This window comes from Podarcis gaigeae, assembly GCF_964106915.1.
Source record: "Podarcis gaigeae genome assembly, chromosome: 10".
NCBI classification, from domain to species: Eukaryota; Metazoa; Chordata; class Lepidosauria; order Squamata; family Lacertidae; genus Podarcis; species Podarcis gaigeae.
In genome coordinates this window covers 41,899,976-41,910,193 of record NC_139686.1, presented here as the reverse complement: position 1 = coordinate 41,910,193, position 10,218 = coordinate 41,899,976, and the positions used below count along the sequence as shown (strand labels likewise).

The window sequence follows — 10,218 nt, the reverse complement described above, 5'->3', positions numbered from 1 at the left end:
TTATATATTTTTAAGTGTTTTTATTCTGTTAGATATTCATGCAAAACTTATCCAGAGATGGAAAGGACATGAGTTTGCATAGGTGGGCTAGATGTCAAATTTTGCGGAGCACAGTCCTATATTTTGAAGGGCTGCCCAGTCTAAGTCTGGTTTGAAGATCTACAGTGGTACTTCAGGTTAAGTACTTAATTCGTTCCGGAAGTCCGTTCTTAACCTGAAACTGTTCCTAACCTGAAGCACCACTTTAGCTAATGGGGCCTCCAGCTGCCGCTGGGCCGCTGGAGCATGATTTCTGTTCTCATCCTGAAGCAAAGTTCTTAACCTGAGGTACTATTTCTGGGTTAGCAGAGTCTGTAACCTGAAGCGTATGTAACCTGAGGTACCACTGTACAACTGTAAAGAGGATGTCAGGAGTGCGTGCAGGAGCCAGGCCCTGTGACCAGGAGAGCTTCGCAGGACTGGGGCCTTCCTAAGTTTGTTCTGGAGAGGCAAGGTACTATCATTCTTATGTTATTATAAATTATACTTCTATTTAAATTATATTAATTCATAAATGTGCATGTGTTAAATTAATATAAATTAAATTAATATAAATTAAGATATGCAAACATTACGCAACTATGTCATTATTTTGGTGAAGTGTGCCCATCTTTCTTTGGCAATGCATGATTGGCCACCCTAGAGATCAACGAATCAGTACTGCATACAGCTGGCTTCTGCTTCAAACTTACCCAACTCTGTTTCCCCTCCCCTGCCCCTTAGCTTGATACTGGCGAGAAAATGGCTTGTTTGAACCAAACGTGATCCCGGGTGACACTATTGCTCAAATAATGCTACATTAGTATGCATTCCAGTTTCTCCAAAATAAAAACAAAGTATCCTTCTAACCGTAGTATATAGCAAGACAAGAGTAAGTGTAGGAGGTTTAGATTCAGGGGAAATTTGGAATACAATTGATAAAAATAGGTTTGCTTTCAGGAAATCGGTTCACTTAGAATTCAAAACACACCAAAATGTTTTGCCATCAGAACCATCAGAGACCCTTTTCTGGGTCTTCCCATCATTTGATGTTAAGCAGAGGATGACTGGAGAGAAGGCCCATCACTTATGGAATGCCCTCTTCATCTCTCATGTCATTCTGGCACCAGGTGAGTTTGTTTTCTTAAAAGTTACACTCTAGCATGTGGTGTAAGCTGCTTTTAACCATGGCTTTATCTGCTCTGCTAAATTTTATTGTCTACTGTGACTGCTGTTCTTCTATTTTTATGGTTTGCAGAAGTCTGTCACACTTAATCAGAAAGTATTCTTAGAGCCTAAGCTTCTTTTATTAAATATTTTTGAAGATCCAAACAAGGAACTACTACTCAAAGAGCTGAACATGCTTTTATTAATGGCAGCATGGCAGGGAAAGTGTGCTGCATAAAGAATATTAGGACTGGTATTAATGGGAAGTCACAAGATCAGTCAAGGCTGTAACATGGCCAGACTCATTTAATTGCATGTGGCTCCATATATTTCCTCTGTAAATATCAATGTCTGCAATACAACAAGCAGCCATATGCAATAATTGTCATCGTTGTGTTGTTTTCACGCCTGCTAAAAAGAATTTTGTTTAGGCAAGCCTATGCAGACATGTAATTTTATTATATGTGCTTTTCCTTAAACTGTTTCTTTTATCTATATTCTATTTGCTTTAAAATTTATCAATTTTATCAGTATTTTCTCATGAATATACTATTTTATGTAAGTCCTTTACCCAAGACTTATTATTATTATCATTAAGCAGACTGTAAATCTTGTTAAAGAACTAATGAGTACATACTGTATGTCTTTTTTGATAGGTTAGCTGAGGCATCTAGGTGAATCTAACAGAGCAGGATCAGAACTTGCTACCTTCCTTGTTTTCTGTATTGGTTTGTGGTGTGCCTGTTTGCTGACTGCTTAGCATGCAATCCTATTACTTGAGAGTAAGCCTCACTGAACGAAACTGATTAAGTTCTGAGTAGACGTTTGTAGGATTGCACTGTAAGTTGTTACAATTTGATTTATTTTGGAGTATTTAAAGCCTGGCTGTCAACTATAGTTCTTGAGGTGGCTTGCTATGTATTTAATACACAATAATAATAATAAAAACAAAGTAAGAGACTTGCCTCTTATTTTGTAATTTGAATCTTCGTTATATTTGTTTGTTCTTTTAAAATGTTGTGAGCTGTCCTGAGGGTTGTTTGCTATGGAACAGCTAAATAAAACTATTTTGAATGAATGAATGAATGCAAAAACAAACGTGATGTGCCAAAATAACATCATGGGAATTCTTAGGAAATATTAGTTCACTTTCAACACTGAATATATAAATAGCTATAGTAATAATAATTGTGGGCCTGATAATACTCTGAAGTGGAAAACATGTATCATTTGAATAGGCCCTGTCCGTTGTGAACTGAGGTTGCATTATGAAAGCCAGCTTAGGAATTCTTTGGCCTTGATTCATGCTCAGAAATATCCCCTGAGCTGAACTTGCTTGCCAGTGGTTAGGTATCAGTTTCAAAACAAAACAGTGTATAAGTGTTTACCCTCTATGAGGAAAGGCTTAAATTATGTTTTTCCTCCATTTGTTTTTAACAGAAATTATGCACTAACAATGCAAATCCCCGCTCTGTTGGAATGGCTGGAAGAGAACAGGGTAAGATCAGTACAGTATACAAGTGACGTGCAATATTGTGAGGGGGAAAATAATAAGAAAACAATGTTTTTGCCCATTGTTGGGCTGAATAGAATTCAGGAAACGTGGGCTAACAGCTGGATGCAGGTGTGCCCAGTCTACAAACAACATTGTCTGCAACTTGATGAGTTTCCAGCAACATCTAGAAATAGTTGTTTGTGCCTCTTTTCAAAGTGTTGGCTTTCATTAATGCAAATATACCCCACATAAAGAGGAATAAGATTGTTCAGAGACATCAGTTGAATCTCTCCCTTGCCCTGACTTTAAGTAAAAAATATTTACTAAAGGTTGGATACATAGAAACACAAAACCTAACAGACCATCATACATATGTCCGACTGGGCTTTCTATAGCATTTATGCCATAATAATACAGTGGTACCTCAGGTTAAGTACTTAATTCGTTCCGGAGGTCTGTAGTTAACCTGAAACTGTTCTTACCCTGAAGCACCACTTTAGTTAATGGGGCCTTCCGCTGCTGCCGCACCGCTGGAGCATGATTTCTGTTCTCATTCTGAAGCAAAGTTCTTAACCCGAGGTACTATTTCTGGGTTAGCGGAGTCTGTAACCTGAAGCGTATGTAACCTGAGGTACCACTGTATACACCACACAAGGTCTGTGTGGAATACAGCCAATGGAGGGATAAGCAGTGCTTGGGATTCTCCAGGGCCATGCATCGTCTCATCAGGTCATATCCCTCACCCAGCCCTGCTCCTTGGATGCTTTCACATGACCAGAATGCGATAATAGCATTTCGCTCACCTAGATGGATGGAGAGAGGTGTGTGGGTATGCACAGACACCGCTGGCTTTTGCCTGGCTGGAATATAGCCTGCTGTAGAAAAGTAAGAGCCACATCCATTGCCCCACTCACTTTTGCTTCTTCCCCTACCCACTCTTCTCTCTGGCTGCAATGTCTACTGGTATGCAGGGACTCAGCTACATTAGTAAAGAAACAGCAATTTGTATGCGCTATAAACATGCAACACCAGATGGTGCCAGAGAGCAGGAAATGTTAAAACGTAATTTTCCGTCAGAGTTTTTTTCCCTTTTGTTAGAACAATCTAATTTTCTTATTTATAGCATTTTTTCCTGTGTTTGGATCCACCCCAGTTCCAGAGGGCAGCCCACATGGGAATCTCACCCTCATTACCTGAAGAAGGTAATCAACATGTTGTGTGATGATCAACGAAGCACCATATTGGGAATGTGAGGTGGAAGAATTGGCAGCATTTGTACTGGTTTCAGGGATTTTAATTGTTAGGCCCAGAACACCTCAACTTTTGTCATGATGGGGCCTGTGCTATTCAGACACCCAGGCTCAGCTGGAGTCTATTGTTCAGAGTGAAACCCACAAGCACGTAATGCTGTGCATTTCAGATGTCCTCTAGCTTCCCACTTAGCCAGGTCTGCTAAGTGTCTGCTTTGTAATGTAGGCCAGGACAATGGTTTTTCTGGAAGATTAGCTGAAGGGAGCGTGTCTCTCTTCCTCCCCTTCCCCTGGCTGGAGGTGATGTCACTGGGGTGTTTGAAAGAGAACAGTCTTGGTAATAGAGATGAAAAAAGAGAGACAGGAGGTCTGTCTTGCTGTCTGCATAATCTAAAACTATTGCTTTGGTGACTCCCTCCTAATGGGGGATCGTGATCTGTTGGAGAGTTAATACTATGAGCCCATCCATCTTATGCTCAGGCTGCATATATAATGTGTGTAAATAAATCTTAACTTTGCAGAAAATGCCCTCACTCTCCAGTTACCTTTGTTCAAGGAAACCCAAACCAAGTATGTTCTGGGCACCCCGCTTGGAGGTCAGGGTGTGCATAACACCATTATTTCAGTTATATGTGTCTAGGCTTATACTAGGAACTGGGACTAGGATTGTGCCAAAGAATGAAATCATGTCAATGTAAAGCACAGTTTTGGGTGTTAGCTTTGGGATTAATAAAGAAAACTGAACACATTTGATTTAGAATAGTGTTTTGTCTCAAAACTTTTGAGAGATCACACAGCGAGAAAACATTCTCACCTACCGCATTGCCCTGCCTTGGAACCTTCTATCAACAGCAACTTTCTACTATCTCAAATACACTGTGATGCTTAATATGTGATGGAAAGACAAGGTCACATCAACAATGAGCAGCGCTACAGCACTCTATGCTCACAATGTCTTTGGCATAATTGGCCCATTTCCACCAGGTCATTCCCTTGCATTAATTATTTTAGCTGAAGCATGAAATATCTATTTTTCTTTTGGATAATATGCTGCAATGGAGGCAATTTGCTGCTTCCGATAGGGCATGAGAGATGCTGATAAAGAGGCCTGCCAGTCATGAGGATTAATTTTCCATTTCAACCTCCTGCCTTGGACTCAGGTCACATCTTGTCAGGCCTTAACCAGACTCTGCACTTGGTCATCAAGCTCTGAGGCAAGGGCATGGTCTGGACAGGCACCGTCTAGGTCAGAGCAAGCAGATTAGGGTCTCAGGGGCCAGGTCAGGCTTCAGGAAAGCAGATCACAGTCCAAGGGGCCAGAGGCAGCAGCACAGTCAAAACTGAGCCTAAGTCTGAGTTCCAGAGAAGGCAGTGGGGCTGCTGCTGCTGCTCCTAATAAAAGCCAGATGTGTGAGCTTTGAGGCTGTAGCTTTTTAGGGCTAGATGAACAACAACTGACATGGTGTGATGGTGTCAGCACACAATTACTGCTGCCTGACCTGGTATCCTTGTGCTGCAATGCTTAGTCATTCAGGTATGAGGAGAAAGCAGAGTATTAGGAAGTAACTGGCTTCTGGTGCCCCCAATTTGAGGCACACATATATTATGGCACCTTACAATTGTACTGTTTTTTCATATCTTTGACTTAGGTGTAAGTCTGAGTTGTTTCTTGTCTTGTACTGATGCTGAACAGGTGTGTTGGTTCCAATTCTTACATCCTGTCTCACGTGCTACCTAAGTGCAAGGTGGGGAGAGGGGAGCAACTTAAAGGAACTAAACAAAGGGGAGGCTGGGTTTTTTGCATCAGTGAGCACTGGTGCCTCTTCATCTTTTTATTTTATCCAGGTGGCACCTAGCCTGACCTTGCACAAATTGATTTGTTTACTTTCTTACACTCACTTTAAGTACCAGTTACAGATAGGTAGCCGTGTTGGTCTGCCATAGTCAAAACAAAAAAAATTCCTTCCAGTAGCACCTTAAAGACCAACTAAGTCAGTTCTTGGTATGAGCTTTCGTGTGCATGCACACTTCTTCAGATACACTGTATCTGAAGAAGTGTGCATGCACACGAAAGCTCATACCAAGAACTGACTTAGTTGGTCTTTAAGGTGCTACTGGAAGGAATTTTTTTTGTTTCACCTTAAGTAGTTCTTGTTGATATTTGTTTTTATTTTGCAATTTTACTAACAGGGTTCTTCAGTATTCCAGTTTTCACATGTAAGCCCATCACCGGATAACTGTAGTTTCAACTGATAATTTCCAACAAATACAAATATAATGTGCCTGTGTGTTTGGAGGGGCTTAATGAAATCCAGAAACCCCACCCTTGGACTCACTAAAGTTTAGCCAAATCATGTCCTCTGTTGCTTTGTAAAAACAACAGCTAAGAAGGTTCCCTCCCCCCCCCCACTGTAATTTTAGCATTGGGATTTTTTAAAAAATAAAACCTCTCATTACCACAAACGTATTTTTCTTGTCCGGCCTGCAGTTCTAAGGGATGGTTCACACATGCATATACATCACTTCAGTACTTGATTACTCGGTACTTGAGAAGATTTGTAGCTAAATATGTGAACTGACACCAGTAATTCTTTTTCACTCTGGCATCCCGTGTTAGAACAGACTGAAATGGAAAGATTAATTTGTAGTGAAATCCTTTAGCTAAGAAGGGTTCCCTCCATCTCATCACTTACTCCACGCTACTGTCTGCTAAATCAAGTACCTCCAACCATCTATCAAAGCTTTAGAAAGGGTTAGAATGGCCACTTTGCCAGGTACTGTTCCAGCCTATTCAAAGCTATTCATTGTCTAGGCCAGCTGAGTAGGCCAGGCATCCATCCTATTCTGCCTAAGAGAAAAACAATTCCTTCCAGTAGCACCTTAAAGACCAACTAAGTCAGTTCTTGGTATGAGCTTTCGTGTGCATGCACACTTCTTCAGATACATCTGAAGTGTGTATCTGAAGAAGTGTGCATGCACACGAAAGCTCATACCAAGAACTGACTTAGTTGGTCTTTAAGGTGCTACTGGAAGGAATTTTTTTTGTTTTGACTATGGCAGACCAACACGGCTACCTATCTGTAACTGCCTAAGAGAGTTACTGCTGCCTGTTAAGGACTAGTGCCCCCCTCCAGACTAGTGTTTTATTGTGGGTTTATCCTGGAACATGTTCTTGACACAATAATAGTGCACCAGTGGTGAATTGATTCTGCTTTATTAGTTGTCATGTGATGCTCCCCTCGCATTATTGCTGTCCGACAAAATCCTGTAATTCAACAAAGGTGGAACAAAGATAAAACATTTGGGATATTAAAAAAGTTAAGGGATTCCAGGAGGAACTTTCAGGATCGGTGCTGAGTGCAAAGGAAGCAGCGTGCAAGGTTCAAAATGTTTAAGTGCAAACAGTACTGAGAGTGGAATTGTGTGTGACCCACCCCCATAGCAAAAGCAACACAAATTATCATGAATGCACCATAAAAAGGGTAACCGGAGGGCCCCTGAGGGAGGGCACCAGGTTGCGGCCCCTCTGTTCCAACAGGTGATCAGTATTATCAGTGGGTGGTAGACAACGCTGCCTTTAGAGTCAGGTGCTGCTGGTGTTGAATTGGGAGCTCAGGGGAGTCACATAGTGATCCCCCCCCCAGTTCAGGGAAGGGAACTGCAGGCACTTTGAGGTAGGGCTCTGCAGCCAGGCTGATAGTGGAAATGTAGTGTGAGCCACTTCCCTGCTAATGTATTCTCTGAAGCTTTGAGACCTTTTCTCTGTTTAGCCAACTTGTCAGTGGGAGAGGCCACTGTACGTGGTGTACACGGCCAGACTACTCTCCCTCTGGTATTTGTCTGGCCTTGGATCTGAGTCATTAGGGGGTTCAGGTGGGGGACAAGCTGGGCAGAATACAATAGCCTCTTTCAACTTATTTGATTCTATAATTAAAAGGAGATCGAAACATTTCAACAATGATGAATATTTTACCAACAGGCCCATTTCATTTGCTTTGAATAGCCACATTACCAGGCAAAAATAATCCTTATCAGCTTGACCTATGTCCATTACAGTCCCATTTCTATGAAACATATACCGGTATGTAGGTCCTACAAAACCATTTGGATAATCAGAAGTTCAAACAACTGCTAGTTACCATATTTTTGTGTGTATAAGATGCCCCCTGTTTTGGGGGACTCCAAATTAAGAAAACACCCCTGAGCACTACCCATGTATAAGACGACCCCCAATTTTAAACCTATTTTTTGGGTTAGATAACCTAGTCTTATACATGGAAAAATACGGTACATTTGGGCGTACAGAACACTTAACAAACCTGTCTGTACAACAAGTATTCATGAGGATTCTGTATTTGGATGGTGGGTTTTATTAGTGGGATGTAGCTGTGCTTGTGTTTGTGTGGGTATTAATGAAATCTACAGACTGATGCACCAGCCAGTTCAGCCTGTGAGATGTTTTAATTCCTTTACTACAGGGCATTAATTTCCAAACTCTAGCAGTGTTCCAAATAATTTCAATTTGCATTCATTTCTTAAACTGATTTTAGCTCGATTAAACATATTTCTTCCTGCTAAGCGCCTCTTTCACGCAGAGTGTAAAACAATAATCCCATTGTAATGCTTACTGGCAGTGACCCTCAACAAAAGAATGCTGAAGAAACGGGAATTAATGAGGCAATTTGGTGGGCACCTGGATTCAGCACACCTGGGAGGTTGCTGTTGGGGTGGCAATGTTGATTAAGGGCTCAGCTGAGCATTAGAGGGCTAACACTGCAGAGGTCTCAACTGAGCAATTTTGCTGAAACCAACATTGACTGCAACAGCACTCAGATTTTTGGCAGAGCAATGCATTTATGCTTCTAGAATTATCTTCAGTGGAGAAAACCATGCCCAGAATTAGGCCTGCTGATTCCAAGAGGTAAATTCAACAACCATGAGGGAAAATGAAGATTGTGCCCAAGTCCTAAACTGGCAACTGTGGAAGCCACTGTGTTGTAGTGGTAAACCTGCTAAATTAGGACTGGTTCAGTTTCCCCCACAGTTATGATGCTAGCATATCCTACAGCATTTATCCAGTGAAAACAGGGACGTCCTATTCAATAATAATAATAATAATAATAATAATAATAATAATAGCTTTATTTTTTATGCCCCAGCCACTCTGGGCGGCTTCCAACATATATAAAAACATGACAAAACACTGAACATTAAAAAACTTCCCTATACAGGGCTGCCTTGAGATGTCTTCTAAAGGTTGTATAATTACTTAGCTCCTTGGCTCGGGGGTCGCATAACTCCATACCCTCCAACATTTCTCCAATGAAAATAGGGACATCCTAACGTAAAGTGAAATATTCCGGGATCAAATCAGAAACTGGGATGACTTCTGTAAATCTGAGACTGTTCCTGGAAAATAGGGACCCTTGGACAGTCTGTGCTAGCTGTGCTCATCATCAGCCTAAGGTAGAAAAATCAAGTTATAGTATGCGTCAATCATGGGGCATCAGTTGTTGCTGGACTACAACTACCATCATTCTTGACCATTGGCTAAGATGGAATTTTTCACTTTTCCAAATGTGCACACAGGCCTGAAAAGGTTGGCAACCTCTGATTTCTACCAAAAAAATCTAACTGCGCAATCCTATGGCATTTATTCAGAAGTACGTCCCATTATGTCTGATGATGCTTCCTCCCTGGCCTAGTAAATGTGTTGAGCATTGTAGCTCTGGTCTCTGAAAAATATTATCTGAACAAAGTCAAGAACACACAGACAAAACCCCCATGCAATATTTGATTGATTTTGAAACGTGCACGTCTAATAACATTGCACAGGCAAGGATCAAATGTTACATTATTTTCCCTCCTGAAATTAGTGTATTCAACAACAATAATTTACAGCAACAAACACTTTGGGTGCCCTGGGAGCAAGTTAAAGAGGAGCCTAGCTGATATATGGGTAGAGAAAGAGGCAGGCAGAACAGAGAATGAGGGTGAAGATGCTAAAAAATGAACTTCTAGCATTAAAGAACTCAGTATAGCATTCAAATTTAATTTGTAATTTAATATTAGACTCCTTGAGGACCCCTTAAAAACACCACTGGGATCCTTGGTTTTACTGAGATATTAAGCTGGTCAAAACCACTCAGTTTCGAATCGGATAACCTTATGATTTTTTTGGTCCACAATTCTCTGGCTTCCAAAGTTTCTTCGCTTCTAGAGAGTCCCCACCCCTGCACAGCTGGCCCTGTGCATGTAACAGAAGTTGACACAAAGAAATGAACAGGT

The 10,218-nt window shown here is 41.1% G+C and overlaps 1 long non-coding RNA gene across 1 annotated transcript in view; it reads left to right on the top strand.

Annotated features, from left to right (window-relative positions):
• Positions 1-1,042: 1,042 nt before the first annotated feature.
• LOC310825648 overlaps positions 1,043-10,218 on the top strand; it is a 29,013-nt gene continuing 19,837 nt past the window's right edge. The window contains exons 1-2 of the long non-coding RNA XR_014555380.1: positions 1,043-1,148; positions 2,626-2,683. This is a non-coding gene — a long non-coding RNA (uncharacterized lncRNA). The remainder of the gene's footprint in view (positions 1,149-2,625; positions 2,684-10,218) is intronic.